At 40.6% G+C, this 22,896-nt stretch overlaps 1 protein-coding gene and 1 non-coding gene across 2 annotated transcripts in view; both read right to left on the reverse strand.

Moving 5' to 3' along the window:
• LOC143437299 (uncharacterized) overlaps positions 1-22,896 on the reverse strand; it is a 109,472-nt gene that overhangs the window by 47,251 nt on the left and 39,325 nt on the right. The window lies entirely within an intron of this gene.
• On the reverse strand, positions 8,788-9,002 carry LOC143437412 (small nucleolar RNA U3). The gene has a single exon (XR_013106902.1). It is a non-coding gene; the product is annotated as a small nucleolar RNA U3 (small nucleolar RNA).

Below are 22,896 nucleotides of genomic sequence, written 5' to 3' on the forward strand. Positions count from 1 at the left end.
CCTCAAGGGTGTCAAGCAAGAACTTTTGTTCTACCCTGGTCTCTCAAATACAGGAGGTTAACACAATTTGGGGTGTATCTTTGAATTGGTGAGGTTTTTAGGGATGCAAAAAGGACAGGGTGGGTCAAGAATATAGATGTTTGTTTTACTCTCTGGCACTGCAGGTAGAAGCCAGGGTCTTACACATGCCAGGTAAGTGCTGCATACTAATTGCATCTCTCAGCCTTCAAGAACACTTTCCTGACCTTAGAAGCATGATTGACAGGGGAGTCTAGGGAGTTCCTGACACATATTAAAGACATATTTCAAGAAATATTGAATAATAATCTATTATTGTTGACACTGAAAAGCCATTGTCCAATCTGATTTTCACCTCTTCAGTGCTACACACAGGTTAATACAGTAACTGGAGTAAATCCTTATAAAAATGTGAGTTTTTATTGTAGTGGTTATATACTGTTTCAATCTCTTTCTAGCTATTGCTTACTATAAAGTTGAATTTTCCTGAAGCACCCACTGTTTTTGTATTGTTTTGTTTTGTAAGGAGCAGGTCCTTAAAAGAGCTGACTCCATATTGTAATAGGAAAGAAAACAAGTATGGACAAGTCCAGAAAACAAGTTTGGACATGTTTTAAAGTATGATGATAACTAAAAGTCCACCTGCAATAAAGTCATAGCCCCCAGATAACCAGACACGTCTGGTTATCTGCTGTGTATATCAGAAGTAACCCCAATTCAAGTATAAAAGAGGAGCCCTTGGCCGGAGCTCTTCATCACACTGGTAGCAATGGTTATCTAGCATGATCCCATCACACAGGTAGTCATGACGGCTAGCGTGATCCTCAATTCAGCCCCCACTGCATTCAAGGGATGAAGCACTCTGCAGCATGGATCATCAAAGCAGTAGCCAAGAGACTGAGCACTCTGCACCAGATCATCAAAGAGACAGCCGAGAGACCAAAGCCTCCATCTTCATGGTCAAACACTCTTCGGACCTGAGCTGCTAGAAGCCTCAGAATTCCCCTATCTTCGTGGTCAAGCACTCTCTGGACCTAAGCTGCTAGAAACTACAGTCATAAAAACTCAGGTCACATAACTCACAATTAATAATGTACTTGTTAGTTGTTAGAAGTCCGAGCGCAATTCAGAACAGATCACTCCAGACCACACGGTTCCAAGGTGAAGGAGGTTTATTCAGGCGATAGGGCAAAGGTGGGAGAAAAAGGTGGAAGGATAAGAGGGCAGAGAAGCAGAGGCCTGCCATGACCACATGGAGAGAGAGGGGGGGGGAGGGGACAGGGTTGTCAAAGAATCTATAGCCCAGATTAAAGGTGGATCTGAACATCTCAAAAGAACAAGATTAATAAAGAGTTTCTCACTTCAAAAGGAAATTAAACTTGTTAAGTTTACAGTAGTTAATTTTGTTCCTAATGAATATAAATGTAAAAATTGATATGAAAGGACAAAAATATATTTACTCAATATATCCACACAGGTACAATAAATATAAAATGATAAAATGGGTCTGAATCTTTCCTTGGAATAGGTAACATGTTTTAAAGAGTTTACTACTCCTAGACCAGAAGATGTTATTAATACTGGACATGGTCCTCATTCATACTAGACTAACATATCTATGTTTTTAATTATGATATATACATATTTTAAATTTTATGCTGGCATAAACATGTTAATAATTCAAAAGATATTTATATCTAGTAAAAACCTCTTTAAAAACAGATAAATATACAAAGATAGGCAGATCTAGCACAGGGCTTATCTTATCTTCTAAATTAAACCACAACCATTTTCATACCTTTAGCATTGTTGAATAAAAATAATCACAGCAGGACTTTTTAAATGTTACTAAACCTCTATCAAAAAAAAACAAAACAAAACAAAAAACATGACATGGCTGGCCAATATTTGTACAACTTGGCAGGTGAATAACTATTTAAGTAATATAAATTTGTCTCCAGATATACTGAGTAAAGTATTTTTAATGTCACTGATTGTAGGATGTCTACAGTCTCATAAGAAACACTTTGTCAAATTTCTGTATGTAAAACCAATTATTTCACTATTATCCTATGGTGAACTATGATAATTTTGAAATGCAGTGCCACTGAGAACTTAGAAAGAGGGGATATAAATTGTTTATTTCCCAACCCTGAATAAATATTCTTACAACAGATTGTGATTTTTTTTGTTAAGCCTATTGTATGCTATGGTGTTAACATTTATAAAATGTTAGAATGCTCTAAAGGTGGAAATGGTTTATATATAAAGGAGTTACATATATGTATAGATTATGATGGAAATTACCCAATTGAGAAGAAAAGAAAGCATACGAAACTGTTGGAAGTTCTGAAGAAATAAATGAGGTATTTAAGGCACTTAGATCATAAAAGTTCTGGGAAATACCTATGGGATTAAAGTATCTGTCTTCATATCAACATTTATGACAAACTGGCTGTGATCTAAGTTTTATCCTATCCCGTGTCCAGTCTACATTGAGGAGAGTCAAAATACAGGGATGATTTCCTCAGATTTCTATGGGAAGTCACACTCAGTCCAAGCAAGTATATGGAGTAATGTTCACTAAGAGGGAAATAGTACAAAGAAAAGCTTGAAGATACAGAGATTCTTCAGAAGATCAAGTGATAACCTAGACATGAAATTTTGATAGACCTTAACAGAAGGTCAACAAGAAGTTGATTTTGCTAAACGTGTAATCTTAAGCAGGCATATGTAAAGGATGACCACTTTCGAAATGCAGTGTGTCTCTTTAGCAAGTGAAGGGACAAGAGTCCTCAAAAATTGTTTGATCTCGTGAAATGTTATTTAGAAAATAAATTCTCACTCCTGATTCTTTTTGTCATATATACATGCATCTCAATATCCCAGATGAAAGAAAAATGATGGAATACTTCAGCATAGCAGGGTCTGTATACAGCTGAGAAAAACTGAACAACCTTATTAAAAACTGAGGTCAAATCTAAAACCTATATTTAGCAAATATAAAACACCATCTCACTATCAAAGAGAACTTCTCACTAATAAATTATATCCTTCATTTCTCTAGTCATGCATGCTTATTGATTTAAATGTGTTGCAGGAACTTCTGCTATCAAATACACACATTTATAGAATTATTCAAGTATCCTATCCCACGCCCTTGAACTTCAACTGTCTTTTCTTATACTGCATCAGATACTTGTGCTTCGTGTGCACAGGGAATCCAGAATGTGACTTGTGTGCTGAGTTTAATCATCTCTGTAAAAAGATATTCATTAGATAAGGACAGCCACCTGTGTTCAAGGACATTATCCAGAAAAAGACAGGAAGAGAAATGGAAGCCTTGCTGATAAAGGGAGTCCTCCATTTTGAGCTGAGTTCCATTGAGACTTGTGGTCTTCGACCTTCACAACGGTTTTCCAAAACCTTGATTCCTGAAACCATGGATCTTGGCTGTGAAAGAAACTGTACCAAATACTGAAATCTGATTCAAAATACATACAGCCTAGGACCCTGCCCAGCTCTCCAGGTGGCTGCCCCATAATTTGCTGTGTAAAAGTGTCTTCTAAAGGTCATTGTATTTTTCTATTAGTTCAGCACCTTCAGGGTAACAAGGACTATGGTATTAGTGGTAATTAATACCATTAGAATCCATGATCATTGGCCCACTGTCTCACTTCTCTGCTGTGAAATGAGTCCCTTGGTCAGAAGCAATACTGTGTGGAATGCCATTGTGGTGAATGAGGCACTCAGTATGTCCATGGATCATGGATTTGGCAGAAGCAATACGTGCATGAAAGTCAAAATCATAAGCAGAATATGTATCTATTCCAGGAAGGAGAAAGCTTTGTCCTTTGCCCAAGAGAAAAGATCTGATGTAGTCAACCTGCCACCAAGTCACTGACTGGTCAGCCCAGGATATAGTTCCATATCTAGGGCTCCGTTTTGGTCTCTACTGCTGGTAGATCTGGAACTCACCAGCAGATGTGGCCGTGTCAGGCTTGGTGAGAGGACGAACTACTGTTGTATCGATGAATAAACCCCACTGCATCCACCATGGCCACTATGTTCATGGTCCCATTGGAAAATGACAGATACAGCTGAGGACACAACTGACTTCCCACAGAATAGATCACCCTAACTACTTGGTTACTGAATGTTTGCTCAGCTGAATTTACATTTTAATCAGTATTTATATGGGACATAAGTATCTTTACATCCTTTGACCATTTTGAGAGGTCTATCCACATACTTCCTCCTTTTATATCTTTCTCAACAGTATTCTTTTTTTTTTTTTCATTTTTTGAGACAGGGTTTCTCTGAGTAGCCCTGGCTGTCCTGAAACTCACTCTGTAGACCAGGCTGACCTCAAACTCAGAAATCCACCTGCCTCTGCCTCCCAAGTGCTGGGATTAAAGGTGTGGGACCACTGCCTGTCTGGTTTTTTTAAATTTTTTCTCAACAATATTCTAATTTTTCTGTTTCCAAGTCTCTGACAGTTAAGCCATCCCACTGTTTACAGCTGATGATTCAATGAATAATCACACATTTCCAAACAAATGCATAAAGCTCTGAACTGTGGTGATTTCCTTTTACTGGTGTCTTTCAGGATTGTCCCAGAAACATGTTTTCATGCTGCAGTTGTTCACTACTTGATGGGGCCTGCATAACAGGCAGAACCCTTAGTAAAGCATGGCCTAGTTATTTCTTCCTTAGTCACTTGATAATAGGGCCTGTACCAGGAAGTCCTAGGTGCATGTATAACACCAGGGGTATTGTACAGGAATAGAAACTAGGCTTCTATGCAAGTCAGGTACTTAGCATTATTTTCCAAGTTGGCCTCTAACTAGCAAAACCCAAGCCTATCTCCACTCTCAAGGCTAATACCAAACAGGACTAGAATTTTAAAGTTACACCCTCGAAGCCGGGCTGTGGTGGCGCATGCCTTTAATCCCAGCACTTGGGAGGCAGAGGCAGGCGGATTTCTGAGTTCAAGGCCAGCCTGGTCTACAGAGTGAGTTCCAGGACAGCCAGAGCTATACAGAGAAACCCTGTCTCAAAAAACAAAAACAAAAACAAAACAAAACAAAAAAACAAACAAACAAACAAAAAAAGTTACACCCTCAACAATAACAGGTTCTCCAGGTTATTCCCCCAACAAACCTGCACCTCAGGTTACAAGTCCATGCCTAACAAACACTAATGCAGAGGGGAGGTTAAGTTAACTTTATGATGTGACTCCCAACACCAGCCAATTATGTTAAAGGCCACAGCAACTTTCCAATTAGATGCTTGCGCACATCCTCCCTATTGCAAGAGACATTTAAAATGGCAGCATTCAATCTTGTTTTTCTTAATCAGCCACCATGTTCATGACCAGCCTAGGCCTGCAGCCAGGAGCTACTGTATCTATGATGCTCAGCTCGAGCCATCTGCTCAGATAGTGAGATACACCAAACGTGCCACCCACAAGTCCCCAGCGTGGGAGATGGCTCTGCCAACCTCCCATGCTGTCTTCACAATGCTTGGCTGAACCCAGACCATCCCACCGTCCACATGAGCTTGGTACAATTGAGACTCTAATGCTTAGGTTATCCAAAGTCTTTATATGTTTGGTAATCATCAAAACAAGATGTCCATACAATCACCAATCTAGATACCCAATAACCAATCTAGATATACCAACTACCTTTGACTGCTAGACACACACACACATCAACACCCATGTTCTCCTCTTTCTCATCCCTCCCCCAGCTCCTCTTTCTTCTCTTTCTCTCCTTACTCCTCCCACCTTAGCTCCTCCTACAGCTCCCCACTTGCTGCTTACAATAAAGCCTTTCCCCAATAAACATTTGGGGCTCCACCATCACCAAAACATTCTTGGCTGATGCTGGTACATTGGGGATGGGGGCAAGCTAGCTCAAATAGAATAAAGATCCTGCTGGGAGTTGCATCATATCAGCTCCTGTGTGTGTCTTTTTGGGGATCACTAACATTTCCCTGGAACGACATGTTCAATTTCTACTAAAATTTAATAGCAGGCCAAAATATTTGTTTTCAAGGGAAGATAGATGGATAGAGTTGATGGTAGAGCCTTGCTCCAATATTCAAAATTTATGATTCTCAATAAACACCTGCCAAAGGCTCCAAACAACATTCTTTGCAGCACTGAGCAGCAGAGAAAGGATTGGGTGCTCAAAGCAATTTTCAATTACATACAGAGGCAAGCTTCAGATACAGGCAACATTCCTATGAACAGAAATAAATAATAATCAGGAATTTAAAAAATTAAAAAATTCTTTTAAACAAAGATTTATTTAGTTTATGTATAAGTACACGTGTGCTGTCTTCTGACACACCAGAATAGGGCATTGGATCCCATCACAGATGGTTGTGAGCCACCATGTGGTTGCTGGGAATTGAACTCAGGACCTATGGAAGAGCAGTCAGTTCTCTCTCTTTTGGAATATTTTTTATTTACATTTCAAATGTTATTCCCTTTCCCAGTCCCCCCCAATACTCATTATCCCATCCCTTCCTGCCCCTGCTTCTATGAGGGTGTCCCCCCACCCACCCAATCACTCACACACTCACTCCCGGAGTTGGAATCTTGATGTAATTTTAATTTCTCCTGATGACTAAGCATAACACATTGCTCATGTGTTATGTATGGTACACACGTGGAAATCAGAAGACAACTTGTAGAAGTGAATTCTCCTTCCACCCTGTGGGAACCATGTGCTATAAGCTCAGGTCTTCAGACATGTTGGCAAATACTTTTAACCACTGAGACATCTCTCCAGCACTTTTTCATATATTTATTGGCCATATGAATTTCATTTTTAAAAACTTGTATGTGTATGTGTATTTTTCCTGCATGTATGAACGTGTGCCATGTGTGTGCCTGGTACCAGTGTATGTCAGAAGACAGCTTCATTCAGACCTCCCTGCCATGTTGGTGCTGGAAACTGATCCAGAGTTCTCCAAAGAGTAGTAAGCAATAAGCAATCTTTACTGCTGAGCCAGCACCCAAGTACCCATATTTTGTCTTTTGAGATCTTTTTTTTTTTTTTTTCAATTCATTTGGTTATTCAATGACTGGGACATTTGGGTACTTTTGGAGTTCTTTAAAGAGTAATCTTCTCAAAGATAATATAACTAACAAAAGCCCTTGTCTTCCAGACTCTTTCTTCACTCTGCAGATTTACTGCCCTTGCTATACAAAGCCTTTTAATTGCTTTCTGTCCAGCTTGCCAATTTCCCTCCTTCCTCCTCCAGAATTATTGGAATGATTTTAAATTACATTTTTCTATTTCTAGGATTTCTGTTGCTTTTACAGCTGACTTTTAAAAATGTATCACCACAGCCAGGCAGTGGTGGCACATGCCTTTAATCCTATCACCTAGGAGGCAAAGGCAAGTGGATGTCTGTGGGATCCAGGATAACCTGGACTACAGATAGGGTTCCAGGGCAGCCAAGGATAAACAAAATCTGTATCAGGAAAAAGAAAGAAAGAAAGAAAGAAAGAAAGAAAGAAAGAAAGAAAGAAAGAAAGAAGGAGCGAGCCGGGCGGTGGTGGCGCTCGCCTTTAATCCCAGCACTTGGGAGGCAGAGGCAGGTGGATTTCTGAGTTCGAGGCCAGCCTGGTCTACAGAGTGAGTTCCAGGACAGCCAGGACTACACAGAGAAACCCTGTCTCAAAAAACCAAAAAAAAAAAAAAAAAGAAAAAAGAAAAAAAAGAAAGAAAGAAAGAAAGAAAGAAAGAAAGAAAGAAAGAAAGAACAAACTTATCTCCACAAATAACACATAGTTGTCAAAGTGATATAGTATAAAAAATGATTTCTGTGAAAATACATTTCTCTGCAATTCCTGGCTAGCTCCAAACTGTGCTGACCTTGAGCATCAGCGTTTACTTTGTGTTTTAGATTTAGTCTTTGAAAAGAATGTGCTGTATGTACATCTTTGTTACTGCTGTCTGTATGTCCAGCATCAGCACTGGGATGAAGCTGCTCCTGTTAGGCATTTATCCCTACTTCCCTGGCATGGCCACCATTGTTTGTCTTCTCAGCTTTATGTTATAGGAGAGCCTGGTGCAGATGTCACAGGTGCTATTTAACAGCTACCACAAGATCATCATTATACTAAAAATTGAAGTTATACATGGAAGAAGCTCAGACACTTCCAGAATTGGTTTTGTCTCCTACATGGGAACACACTCAAACCCAGAAGGGCACACTGGTCTGAACTGCATCAATAGATCTGTCCCATCTATTGATCTCTAATTCACCAGTGGCACAGAAACACCTCTGTCAAACTAAACAAATGTTTTGGGTTGTTTGCTTGTTTTGGTAGCTAAATGCAACATCACTCCTCATGCCTTCCCTCCTTCCACACTAAAAGGAAAGCTCACAGCTTTCCTCTACCAACCTCTGCCCAGTGAAGGATTCAGAGAAAACAACTGGGCTGTACTGTGGTTTTGTGGGCAAGACGCCCTGACTGACTCACCGAAGCAGCAATGATTGACTTCACTTTATAGTCGATAAGCTATGCAATAATGGATACGCTAAGGTCAGTTTCCAAGGCCTACAGCAGCACTTCACTTTGGTACAGCCAGTTTGGATGTGTTCAAATTTACAAGAAAAGAACTGCCCATTTGACAAGTCACAAACACAGACAGATGGTCAGCCCTTACCACATAGAAACACCTTTCCAAAAAAGACAAAGAACATACACCAACTATATCTTTCACCATTAAAATTAAACAGAGATCCTCTCAGACTGCGTTCCCTCTCTCTCAACCTCCCGAAAGAGAGAAGAATGATCATCAATGGATGGAGGCTGCTGCACTGAAGCAACAGCTAGAGCTGGCTTCACACTCAGGAGGGAACACTATGTCTCATCCTCATGTCTCCGGGTGCTCTACACAGTCAGAGAAACTTCTCTAGTAACAAACTATAGAAATGATCCTTGAAAGTATAATCTTAACTACATACTCCCGCCATTGTCCGACTGCACCAAGCGTCCTCACATCTTACACACGGCGACTTCCGCCGAGACGCCCCATGCTATCCCTGTCGGTGCCCCCATCACACAACATGTCTGCCCACGCAGGGACATGAGCTCTGGCCTCTCCATACCCAGTCTACCGGGCATTTGGAGTTGCTACAGTTTCCCTGCACTGCCACCGCAATTACCATACAGTCGCCAAGCAGCCAATCGGCTCACAGTTCTTTCCTGCCTCGTCCCACCTCCACCTGTGATGGGTCACTGTCGTCACTGACGACCACATGCCACCCGCCCCCGTTCCCCGGGACCGCACTTCCTCCCTGCTGCAGCACCCACCTTCAGCCCCCATGCTGCAGAAAGCAAGAAGCGCTGCAGAACCGATCTGGCTCAAGCCCAAGGCCTTGCGTGAGAAACAAAACGAAAAACAATGTCGGGAAAATGGCAATTCAAGGACTACGTGCACTGTTTAATAAATTCTGTGGGTAAAGGGCATTGTGGCTCACTGCTGTAATCCTAGCACTTGGGAGATGAAGGCAAGGGGTCAGGAATTTGAAGCTGGTTTTACGATTTTGAAGCCAGCCACACCTACATGAAATCCAGTCTAAAATGATCAAAAAACAAATCTGTGTTTAGAGAAAAGTGAAAATAGACAAAGCGAACTGGCCACATTGTTAATTACTGGCTCAATTACTGGACATGTACTTGATGATCACTATTTTAATCTTTCATCCCATTTTAGCATTTTACCAGTAGGAGAAGCGTTATTTCCTTTTCTTATAGATGTTTCATTGTCTGACATCTTTTTACAAGAGATGGAAAAAAAAAGTTGGGTCTCTTTTCTCTCTGGTCTGACTCATTGGGAGTGAGGAAAGATCTGAGTGAAATTAGTTCTGAATGAATGTGTGTTATTAACATGAGCACATCCCTATCAAGAACCACTCAAACTCCTATGAAAAGAGATGACAATATCTTCCTCTGGTTTGTGTGCACGTGTTGACAGTATATGGGGAAAATATCCACCATACCTTTGCTTCTTCCCATATATTTTACACCTGAAGATGGCTCCCATACAAACTCTGGTCTCTCTGGTCATGGCCCTTCAATATTTAAGACTTCTCTATTCTCCATTCTCCCTTTTGTTTTCTTTGCTTTTGAGATAGGGTCTCACTCTGGCAGGACTAAACCTCCCTTTGTAGAGCAGGCTGGCCTTGAACTCACGGAGATCCCTCTACCTGTGGCTCCCAACTCTTGAATTAAATGCTGTACCATCATACCACACTTACTTTCCACCTTCTGAGACATCTCTGCCCCTTCACTACGCATCCTATACCTTGGTCTTCCAGTAGATGCTCCAACAGCACAGGAGTCTGAACATTTCTCTAACATGTTCTAAGATTTACCTTGCTAGGCATGTTGGGTCATGCTATAATCCTGACACTAAGGAGGCTGAAAACAGGGGTTAACCACAAGTATGAGGCCAGACTAGGCTACACACTAAGTTCCATATCAACTGGGTAAAAAGAGAACCATCTCCCAAAATAAAGATCAGAAGAGCTGGTTCAGCAGGTAGAGTATTTGCTTTCTATCAGAGGGCTGGATCCTAGCACCTAGAACAGGCAGGTCACAAATGCATTTATCTAAACTATAAAGGATCCGGTATCCCTTTCTGACTTCCATGGATACTTACACACATACATGTGCATACATATACACACATAGATCCTCTTAAGAGATAATTAAAGGGCTGCATTCCTCCCTTGGAGCCCTTCCCACTCTTGGGAATTTTTCTCCCTTTTCCTTAATAAATCGGGGCCTATGGGTGGCACATTCTACCAATACTGAAAACCTGAGTTTGATTCCCAGAAAACACTTTGCTAGCATTTCTTCTAGGCTCTACCCCAGTTACCTGGCAACAGCCAAGAATGCCAGACTCCCTATAAAAGGGGTTGCTTGCTCCTCCTCTCTCTCTCTTACTCTCTTACCCTCTGTCCCTTCTCTCCCCATTCCCCTCCCCGTGTCTCTCTCTCTCTCTCTCTCTCTCTCTCTCTCTCTCTCTCTTTCTCTCTCTCCCTTTCTCCCTCTCCGTCTCCCTTTTCCTCTCCCCTGTCCCCCCAACTTCCCCTCCCCATGCCCTAATAATAAACTCTATTCCATACTATACCCATTGTGTGGCTGGTATCTCAGAGGAAAGGGATGCCTGAGCAACACACTGTACCTCTACCAACCATATCCCTGGCTAATCTTTCTTTTTTATAAAACACAACACACATGGTGAAAGGTAAGAACCAATTCTCACAAGTTGCCCTCTGTGTAACAACATACACACACAATAAATAAATGTAAAAATTTAGAAAATAAATGTACATTCATTCTGCAATGATAATTAAGCAAGTCAATAAAACAATACTATTTAAGATGCTACTTCTCTGTAAGCCTTCCTTGACCTCTTCAGATAATAATGACCACATTGTATTTTTTGTTTGTTTTTCAGACAGGTCTCAATAAGGAGCCATGACTGTCTTGGAACTTGCTATGTAGACCAAGTTGACCTTGAACTCACAGAAATCTACAAGCCTCTGCCTCTGAGTACTGCAATTAAAGGCATGCACCACTCTGGCAAACCACCACGTATTTTGAGACCCCAATTATCTTTCTATGTGCATGTGCACAGATCAATTAATTGCAAATATATTTACGTCCTTTACTAAAGTGGGTGTATTTAAATTTTGGTTTTGGCTTTTTGTGTGTGGTAGTTTGAATCAGAATGGCCACCATAGGCTCACATTTCAATTCTTGGTTCCTAGTGAGTAGAACTGTGTGGGAAAAATTAACAAGTGTGGCCTTGTCGGAGATACTGTGTCACTTGTGGTGGGTAGCCATTCCCAGTAAGGTCTCTCTTTGTAAATGTAAACTCCCAGCTACTGTCCCCATGGTCATGCATGCCTGGCATCCTACTCCTCTCCATGATGGTCACGACTCTTAAACTGCATGCTCTAATTGGACTTTTTTAAAAAAAATAAATTGCTTTGGGCCTGACATCTCTTCCAAACAGAAATTAAGAGTGTGCAAGCACATGTCCCACTTGGGTGTAGCCCTCCCTCACAATCTACCTTGTTTGAAACTGGTTCTTATCTTGCTACCGACCTCAGTCAGCTAGCCAGTGTAAACTTATCAGCCTTGAGCAGGCCAAGCAGACCTTGAACATTTTGTCAAGACAGGTCTTAATAACCTGGACAGAGACATCTGCCTTGCCTGTAGTTACAGGTTTCCATAGAGACTTAGCTGTTTTGGCTGCCGTGCTGTCCTTGCTCTGCCTCCCAAGTACTGGGATTAAAGGCATGTGCCACCACTGCCTCGCTTCTTTGACCCTTGTGAGAGATCTATCCACATACTTCTTCCTTTTATGTCTCTCTCAACAATATTCTAATTGTTCTGTCTCCAAGTCTCTGAGAGTTAAGCCGTCCCACTGTTTATAGCTGATGATTCAATGAATAATCACACATTTCCAAACAAATGCATGAGCATGACTACTGCATGAAGCTTTGAACTGTGGTGATTTCCCTTTACTGGTGTCTTTCAGGATTGTCCAAGAAACATGTTTTCATGCTACAGTTGTTCACTTTTGAATGGGGCCTGCATAACAGGCAGAACCCTTAGTACAGCAGGACCTAGTTATTTCTTCCTTAGTCACTTGATGATAGGACCTGTACCAGGAAGTCCTAGGTGCATGTATAATAACAGGGGCATTGTACAGGAATAGTAACTATAGGCTTCTAGGCAAGTCAGGCACCTAGCATTAGTTTCCAAGTTGCCCCCTCCCCAGCAATACTCAAGCCTAGCTTCAATATCTAGGCTAATCCCAAACAAGACTAGAGTTTTCAAGTTACACCCTCAACAATACCAGGGTCTCCAGGTTATTCCCCCAACAAACCTGCTCCTCAGGTTTCAAGACCATGCCTAACAACCACTAATGCAGAGGTGAAGTTAAGTTTATGAGGTGACTCCCAGCACCAATTAATTATGTTAAAAGCCACAGCAACTTTCCAATTAGATACTTGCACACATCCTCCCTATTGCAAGAGACATCTAAAATGGCGACATTCATTCAGGCTTTTCTTAATCCCCTGCCATGTTCTTGACAACCATAGGCCTGTGGCCAGGAATGGCTGCAGCTGATGCCCCACTGCTCAGCTGGAGCAGTCTGCTAAGGCAGTGAGAAACACCATCCCTGCCACCCAGGAGATGTCACCATGGGAGATGGCTCTGCCAATCTCCCATGCTGTCTCCACAATGCTTGGCTGAACCCAGATCACTCTGCCATCCACGTGGGGTCAGTCAAATGATACTCCAATGCTTAGGTTATCCAAAGGCTATATATGTTTGGTAATGCTCAATAAGAAGATGCTTATACAATCAGAGGTGTAATCCAGTACTCAATGTAGATATACCAACTACCTTTGGTTGCTAGAGACACACACTTCTGCTTCTATGTTCCCCCTCTCGTGTCACCTTCCACTAGCTCCTCCTCTTCCTCTCCTTACTACTCCTACCTTAGCTCCTCCTACAATTCCCTACTTGCTGCTTACAATAAATTCTTTGCCCATAGACATTTGGGGATCCACCATCACCGAAACATTCTTGGCTGATGCTGGTGCATTGGGGATGGGGGCAAGCTAGCTCAAATAGAATAAAGACCCTGCAGGCAGTTGCACCAGATCAGCTCCTGTGTGTGTCTTTTTGGGGATCACTAACATTTCCCTGGCACTACACGTTCAATTTCAATTAAGATGGAATAGCAGGCCAAGATATTTTCTTTCAAAGGAAGATAGTTGGATAGAGTTGATGGTAGAGACTTGCTCCAATATTCAAAATCTATGATTCACAATAAACACCTGCCAAAGACTTCAAACAACATTCCTATCTAATCATGAAAGTGGTAGCACAGCCTGCACAGCAGCAGCCTGGTCCTGTTTCAGAGCCTTCTCCTGGTTTTGGCTCCCAACAGAAAGCTAGCAGCTTTCTGAGCTACGTGTTATACTGACTGGTGTAACACACACAAGTGAGGAGTGTACTGTCTCCAGAATCCTAATCGGCCAGTAGATGTTGTGCTTCTCTGTTTGCAGTGGGATAAGCCAGGTGCACTGACCTTATCTTTCACCTTAGAATTAATATCTCTGAATACCCAATGGCACTAGATTCCTAAGCATTTCACTAAATTAAAAAACTACTAAATTTTGGTTGGATTTATTTTCTGTCCTCTGGTGCCCTTATGGGTTTGCAATGAGTCCAATTTGTTTGATACCTCATGTGCCCTAGGTAAATTCTACATAATGTGTACTTTAGAGCACTAATATTATATTTTATGGAGGACACAGATGATCAAGATCCCTTCTAACTAAGTTAATGACAAGAAAATGTTGAAATACAGATTCAAATAGAAAACCCAAAAGCTAAAGTAAACTTTATTTCCCCACACAGAGAATTATTTTAATATTTCATTATTGATTCTCTTGTTTTCTCAATGCTGTTATACACACATGAAATTATTAATTAGAAAGGCATATGTACTTACGAATGGATGCATATAACATATTTTCCATCTTCTTTGAATGAACATATTTGAGGTGGACGTGTAACTGGGTTTAATTTAGCTTAGGCTAGCCTAAAATTCATGACATAGCTTAGCTGGGCCTTGGCCTTATGATCATCTAGCTTTGTCTGTTGGGTTCTGAGATCATAGGCATGGTGACCCCAGGGAGCAGCCCCTTGAGTTTCAGCTTCAATGTCTAATAGTGGGTTACTGGAACAATCCCTTCCTTTCATCTTCTTTGAAGAAAAGGTATCTGAAAGCACAGTATGACATTTTCTAGAAAGAACCAGAGCCAGGACTACTGAGAATCCTCTGTCATCTTACTTTCCATTCCATCTCAATCATTGGACCCAAACCACAATAACAGCCATTTTGTTGTGGTAAATATTGTTTGGGAGTTTCTTACCCCACTTAAATCATAGAGATACCAAATGAAAGACACAGAAGACTTTGTATTTACAATAAGATGTAAAGCAACAGAGTTGGGCAGATATCAACCCTCTATTCCTATTTTGTCTATTTCCCTGTTAATATCTGTGAGATATCACATGCCATGTTCTCGATAGGCTGCTCATACTCCCATGCCAGACCTACTGGCCATGCACTCACACTCCACCAACCCCATGGTGCCTTCTTCCTTCTCCCTCTTCTCTCTCCTTCATGGTGCCTTCCCCAGACACTCAGTCTGGGACCTAAAGCACCATCTACCTTTCTTCTCCCCAGCTTCAGGTTTTGGCATCTTTATTAAGCAATCATGGAAGGCAGGAAATAAATATAGAAATATGTAATTATAGTCCCCAAAAATTATTGTACAAAGTTGAACCAGGCTTTATGGCCATGTGTCCAGAGTCTAGGATCCTGTATTAGAGCACATCAAATATTATTTTTACTTTTTCTCTCAGGCTGAACATTTCAGACCAAGAAAATAATAATAATAGTCTTTTAAAACAGGGCCACTTCATGATTCCCAGTTTTTGGTTTTTTTTTTGTTTGTTTGTTTGTTTTTTTTTTTTTGGTTTTTCGAGACTAGGTTTCTCTGTGTATCCCTGGCTGTCCTGGAACTCACTCTGTATACCAGGCTGGCCTCAAATTCAGAAATCTGCCTGCATCTGCCTCCCAATGCCTGGGATTAAAGGTGTGTGCCACCACTGCCTGGCCTTTATCCAGACTATTGATTGCCTAGTGTGTAGAAACAAGAAATTATTAATCAAGACATTTGTTAATCACCTAAAATTAATTACCTCACAACTCCTTGCTAATATCAATCACTACTAATTGAAGGAAGAATTTACCCTCTGTTTTCATCTTTTTTTTTGTTCTGTGACTAACCCTGCTTCAAAGTTGGTCATAGAACTTGATTCTTGCATAGGTCCCTCCCTCTTCTAAGACCCAAGAAAAGCCAGAGAGGTTGTAGGAAACTCACTCAATGTTTTATTTTTGTTTTGCACTGACCAGTCTAGGACCAGTCTGGAAGAGTTGCAAGACACTCTTTCCAGCACTGAGCAGCACAAAAGGACTGGGTGCTCAAAACAATTCTCAATTACATACAGAGGCAAGCCTCAGCTGCAGGCAACATTCCTATGAACAAAAATAAATAATCAGGAGGAGTTGAAAAAAATGGAAAGAAAATCTTAATGACTTGGAATTGAAGGGGAATGAAAACAAAAAGGAGGATATAGCAATGTTGCATTTGAAATCAATAATTGGCTTTTAAAACAAATACACATAGAATGAATTAGGTAGTCTTCTGTTTCTATTTTGTGGAATTGTCCAAGGTGTATTGGTCTTAGCTCTTCTTTGAAGGTCTGGTAGAATTCTCCATTAATACTACCTAGCCCTTGTCTTCTCTTGGACAGGAGGTTTATAATGCCTGCTTTGATTTCCTTAAAGGTTATACTACACTTTAGATAATTTACCGATCTTGATTTAATTTTGGTTTATGGTATCTGTCTAGATAATTATCCATTTCTCTGGCTACACATTTCATCTAGATTTTCCAGTTTGTAGAAAGAACTAATGATTTTCAGAAGTTTTCTCAGTTTCTCTTGTTATGTCTCCCTTTTAACTTCTGATTTTGCTAATTTGGATACTGTCTCTGTGCCCTATGGTTGGTCTGGCTAAGGGCTTTTCTATCATATTGATTTTGTCAAAGAACTAGTTCTTGGTTTTGTTGAGTCTCTGTACTGTACTCTTTGTTTCTAAGTGGTTCATTTTTGCCTGTGGGGAGGTGGACAGTGAGAAGCATCTGGATGCCTGGTAGACCATAGGCCTTGAACCCCAGACCTTTATCAGACGGCAGGTGTTCAGCTCTGCTTCCAGGCCCTGGTTCTTTTCATTTAGCTTCAGCCCTCCAGAGCCCACAGAAAGGTCTATGGCTATCAGTCAGGAGGAACAGTGCCCCAGGCTATCCCACAAGTAGATGAGGTATCTCCAAGCTCTCAGAACAAGTCAATAGGCATTATCTGCTGACTGGCCCTAACCCACCCAGAAATTGTATATAAGGCTCTATTCAGGGGAAGTAAGTGTACAAGAATCATGCGGGTGTCCGACAGTTTCTGTAGCAAGAGCTGTAACACTTGAGAAGAGATCTGCTCTCCCAGAACCTGCCTGGGACACCAAGATGCCTCCATGCCAGCTAGCTGGCTCCTTATTGGCACAGCCCGGGTCAGCTCAGCATGGAGACCGGTGCAGCACCTGGGAGTTACTGGGCTGCAACAGTGGAAACTCACCAGAGGCAGCAATGGAGGCAGGCGATCTCCCCTCCCTGCTCCCACCCTGTCCTGTGCTGGGCCAGAGATCATTGTGAGACACCCTCCAGAATAAGGGACCCACATCTGCCCTGAGTTTGATTATTTCCTGGTGTCTACATCTCTTAAGTGTGTTTGCTTCTTTTTGTTCTAAAGCTTTCTGATATGCTGTTAAGTTGCTTGTGTAGGGTCTCTCTGGTATGTTTATGAGGGCAATTAGTGCCATGATATTTTGTGTCCCATAAGTTTGGTTATGGTGTGTCTTCATTCTCATTGAATTCTAGAGTCCAGTCTTTTATTTCTTTATTTCTTTCCTTAGCAAGTTATCATTGTATAGAAAGTTGTTCAGTATGTTGCTTTCTGATATTTTTGTTATTATTGAAATCCAGATTATTCTGTACTGATTTCATAGGATGCATGAGAATATTTCAGTCTTCTTGTATCTGATGAGGCTTCATTTGTGACAGATTTTTTTTGTTGTTTTTTTTTCGAGACAGGGTTTCTCTGTGTAGCCCTGGCTGTCCTGGAACTCACTCTGTAGACGAGGCTGGCCTGGAACTCAGGAATGCACCTGCCACTGCCTCCCAAGTGCTGGGATTAAAGGAGTGTACCACCACTGCCTGGCGATTTGTGACAGACTACATGTTCAGTTTTGGAGAAGATACAATGAGGTACTGAGGAGAAGATATATGTAATTGTATGTCTACCTTTTCATATCTGATTTTGGTAATTAGGATATTGTCTCTGTGTCCTTTCGTTAGTATGGCTAAAAGTTTATCTATCATATATATATATATATATATATATATATATATATATATATATGTGTGTGTGTGTGTGTGTGTGTGTGTGTGTGTGTGTGTGTGTGTAGGATGAAATGTTCCATATGGAAGAGTCAGAAGAAAGACTTAAGAAGGTGAAGAGGATGGCGACCCCATAGGAAAAACAACAGTGTCAACTAACTTGGACACTTTAGGGCTTCTAGAGTCTAAGCCAAAAACCAAGGGGCATACAGCGGGTGGTTCATGGCCTTGGGCATGTGTACAGCAGAGGACTGCCTGGTCTGGCCACAATGGGAGAGGATGCACTTAACCCTATAGAAACTTGATGCCACAGGGAAAAGGGAACCTGGTGGAGGTGAGGTCCCAGTGGGTGGGCGGGTGAGAGAGAAACATCTCAGAGGCAGCAGGAAGGAAGATGGGGAAAAGACCTCAGGGAAGAGGTACCAGGAAAGAGGGCAACTTTGGAATGTAAAAATTTTTATAATTTTAATTAAAAAGAGAAAAAAGAAACAGAATTGAAAAAATATATATCTACACTGAGTTTGAAAAAGAGCAGATAGATGGTTTCCTTGCAGAGAAAGTGGCATTAATTCACTACTATTAATTGCACATACCTGGCTGCTATGTGCAATGTTAGCTTCTGTGATCTGTAATATGACACACACAGCTACAGGCAATGGCCTGTGTCTCAATCATCCCACCTGACTTAACATTGAAAGTGCATTGGCCGTATCTCCAAAGTTGGAAATTCAATATTCCTTGGATTATGCTAATGTTCCCAAATTATATACCTATCAATCTACTTTGTCTTCATTCACCTGACATGCTTGCAAATTAGAAAATTATTACCCTGTCACCATCATGTCTTTTATTTTTTTGTATTGGTGACTCCAGGGTTAGTGATCGGAAGCGATGTCATTAAAACCATCATCTCAACAAAGTAACTTATTTAAAAAGTGCATCAGTTGCCTCCCTGTCCAATTTAATGAGAAAAAAACATGGGGTTAATCAAACTTTGGGTTAAATGTAAGCTGAGTACTTCACGGAATCTATCATGGGTCCCACCATACATTTCATTGTGTGGACACAAACTATTGTATATCAAGTCCATTGACATAAAATAGACTTTTTCAATTCCAGAAGTTATAGCCACAATCCATTCCATGATGTTGGTACTTGATTCTGTACTAAGGAGTAACATTTATCACCCTCTGGTTAATGAGTGTGAGCTCATTTATATTGCCAAAGAGGGTCTTAAATATTCCAACATAGCTGAAGTACAAGAAAAAGGCTTTGAAACCAACTGTATGAAGATAATAGAAGTCCTTAAAGTGGAAATGACTAAATCTCTTAAAGAAATCGAGAAAAGCACAAACAATTGGAGGAAATCAATAAACACCTCAAAGACAGCCAGGAAAACACAAACAAAAACATGGAGGAAACCAACAAATCTTATAAATAAAGCCAAGAGCTGGGCAGTGGTGGTGCACACCTTTAATCCCAGCACTTGGGAGGCAGTGGCAGTGGATTTCTGAGTTTTAGGCCACCCGAGTCTACAGAGTGAGTTCCAGGACAGCCAGGGCTACACAGAGAAACCCTGTCTAAAAAAAATAAAGCCAAGAAAAACAAATGAAGATTACAAGGAAAATAGAAACAATAACAAAATCACAAACTGAGGGAATAATGGAAACAAAACTTCAAGACTGCAAAGAGGAACTACGGAGGCAAGATTCACAAACAGAATACAGAGATGAATGACAAATCTCAAGCACTGAAGATACAATGGAAGGAATGGATATATTAAGCAAAGAAAATGTTAAATCTAAAACTACCTGACATAAAATATCCAGAATATCTAGGACACTGTGAAAGGATAAAATATAAGGATACAAGGACTCGAGGAAAAACAATATTAGATCAAATTCTCCTAAAATATTGATAACAAAATCTTGGAACAAAAACTTCCAAAATACGGATGGAGGTGCCTATCAAGGTAAAAGAATCATGAAAACACCTAACAGAATGGACCCTAAAATGAAGTCTCTTTCCTGTATAATAATCAAAACATCCAGTACAAAGAAAGAATACTAAAAGCTACAAAGGTCAAAAGCCAATAAACATATAAATGAAGATTTTTTAAAATTGCAGATGACCTTCAAGGAAGTTACCAATACAAATGAAAATTCAGGTTGTAAATAATCTTGTATTATCTGCAAAAGAAAGGAAAGCACACAAATACCCAACACCAGCACCAGCAGCACCACCAGCAGCAGCAACAACAAAATACAAGGAATTAACAATCACTGTTCATTGACTCTCTCAGTATCAATGACCACAGTTCACCAGTAAAAAGACAAAGGGTAACAAAATAGATGCTAATAAAATTGATCCTTCAATTGCAGACAAGAAATGTAGCTCAACATCAAGAATAGGCAGTAATTCCAGGTAATAGAATGTAAAAAGATTTTCCAAGCAGATGGACCAAAGGAGCAAGCTGGTGTGGTCATTTTAAAATGTAGCAAAATAGATATTAAACAAAATTAATCAAAAGAATTGGAGAAAGACACCACAAATTCCTCAAGTTCAAAGTCTCTTTTGAGTTTTATACAATCATGTAAATATAATCCCCTATATCTTCAAAAACAAATAGAATATCATATCCATCCAAATTTGCAGAACGTACTTCACCATTTTTAAATGCCATTATGAGGAAATACTGGGCCAAAAGAAGACCAAAAACAGTAAGGCAATCTCCAAACTCTGCATCTCCATGTCTGATGTCAAAGTGTTCTTCAGATCTCCAACTCCTTCCTGCTTTGCTCACTGCAGCACAATTCTTTCTCTTTGGCTGGTTTTATTCCCTGCAACAGTTTTCCAGAGCAGGTATCCCACATCTCTGGAGTCTCAAAATATTAGGGTTTCAAAGGTAACTTCTATATTACAGCTTCTTGTTCCAGTATCTGGGATTCACACATGATCATCTGTGCTCTTCAAAAGAGATTGGGTCACTTCACCAGCTCTTCCATCTATAGCACTGTAGGTTCTGGCTGACTCCACTTTACTGCTGCTGCTGTTCTTTCTGCTCCTCCCATGGGACTGACATCTTCAATATGCTGGGTTCTTCCCCTGTGACTAGGATTCACTGTTTTGCTCTCATGCACTCCCTTCACAGGACCAAACCTTAGCTGCTCTGCATGACAGATTCATTTATGCCTCTGAAAACAATACCACCCGGGTGATTCTCACACATGATAAACTCCAGGTGCACAACAAGGTTCAACCTTGGCTGTCTCTGGAACACAGCTTCTTTGTCCTCTCAGAAAACACTTCTGAGAAGTGTTGGTTTCTCAGAAGTGTTTTCTGAGAGTGATGGTTTCTTCTTCATCCCCACTAATTTTCTAACTACAGCTGACCAGCATCAATTGTCTCAGTTGTCCCTTCTATTCTTCCCTCTAAAAGCAGAGCCACATGGACAAAGCTGCTGAGTCCCTCTGCTTGCTGGGGCCCAAACATCACTCCTTCTATTACATCATCACCAGCTTTCTATTTTTCAACAACTTCACTGCCTAAGCTCGGCTGTCCTTGAACTTGCTCTGTAGAGGAATCTTGAACTCAGATCTGCATGGGTCTGTCTTCTGAATGTTGATAAATACATGTGTAACACTTTGCCCATACCTAAGCTTTTTATTACCTAAAACTTGTTCTGTACCAGGATGACTTGAATCAGAAATCTGCTTGATGTTCATCTCCTGGGATTGAAGGTGTGTACCACCATGCCTGGACCTAAGTATATCCTATATCCCTTTAAATTTTAAATTGAAAACCCAGTATAGTAATCAGAATTTGCCAATTGTCAATTTGACACATACTTGTATGTCTTCAAGTCCACATAAAAAGAGTAACCAGTTAATAATAATGCCTAATATTATACAGTTCACATTCATACAACTTCACATCCACATGTTTAGGTGGATGGTATCTTGCAATAATATCACCATTTCTTTAATAACATTGTGTATCTTTGATCACAGGATATAGCTTCATTCAACTTCCTGGTGAGATTTTCTCTTTGAAGCTAACAATTCATATTTTTTTTCTTTTCTAAGATTACTAAGCATGATCAAAACAGTCACCATGAGAGTAAACACAGGCCAAAGGCTATGCTTGGCTTTCCTGAGACTTCCTTTGTCAATGCAATTAACAAAATAAGCCTCTTGACCTTCTGATGAGAGCAAAAGACAGCAACATTCTTCAGCAAAACATTATAAAAACTATATACAAAGTTCAAACCACCCTTAGTACATATGTGTTCTACTAGCTTGGCCCATGAAGTTCCACTTAATACATGTACAAATCCAAAGTCTAAAAATCCACATTGCTTCCAACAAAAGCATGGTAAGGCCTATCAATAAAAATGCTTAAGCCTGGGGAACGAACTTCTGTCTCAGATAGAATTTCCATTGCTAAGAAGAGACACTGTGACCAAGGCAACAGTTTTAAAGGCAAATAGTTAACTGGGTCTGTCTTACACTTTCAAGTGTTTAGTTCATGACCAACATAGCAGGAAGAATGTCAGCATGCAGGCAGTCATGATTCTGGAGAAGGAGCTGAGAGTTCTGCATTTTCATAAAAAGGCATCCAGGAAGAGACATCATCCAGCAAAATGGTAGGAGACTCTATTTTGCACTGGCTGGAGCTCCAAAGACACCGACCCTAGGAATTCACTTATTTCAAAACAGTAATATCCACCTA

This window comes from Arvicanthis niloticus, chromosome Y (genome assembly GCF_011762505.2).
Source record: "Arvicanthis niloticus isolate mArvNil1 chromosome Y, mArvNil1.pat.X, whole genome shotgun sequence".
Taxonomy (NCBI): Eukaryota; Metazoa; Chordata; class Mammalia; order Rodentia; family Muridae; genus Arvicanthis; species Arvicanthis niloticus.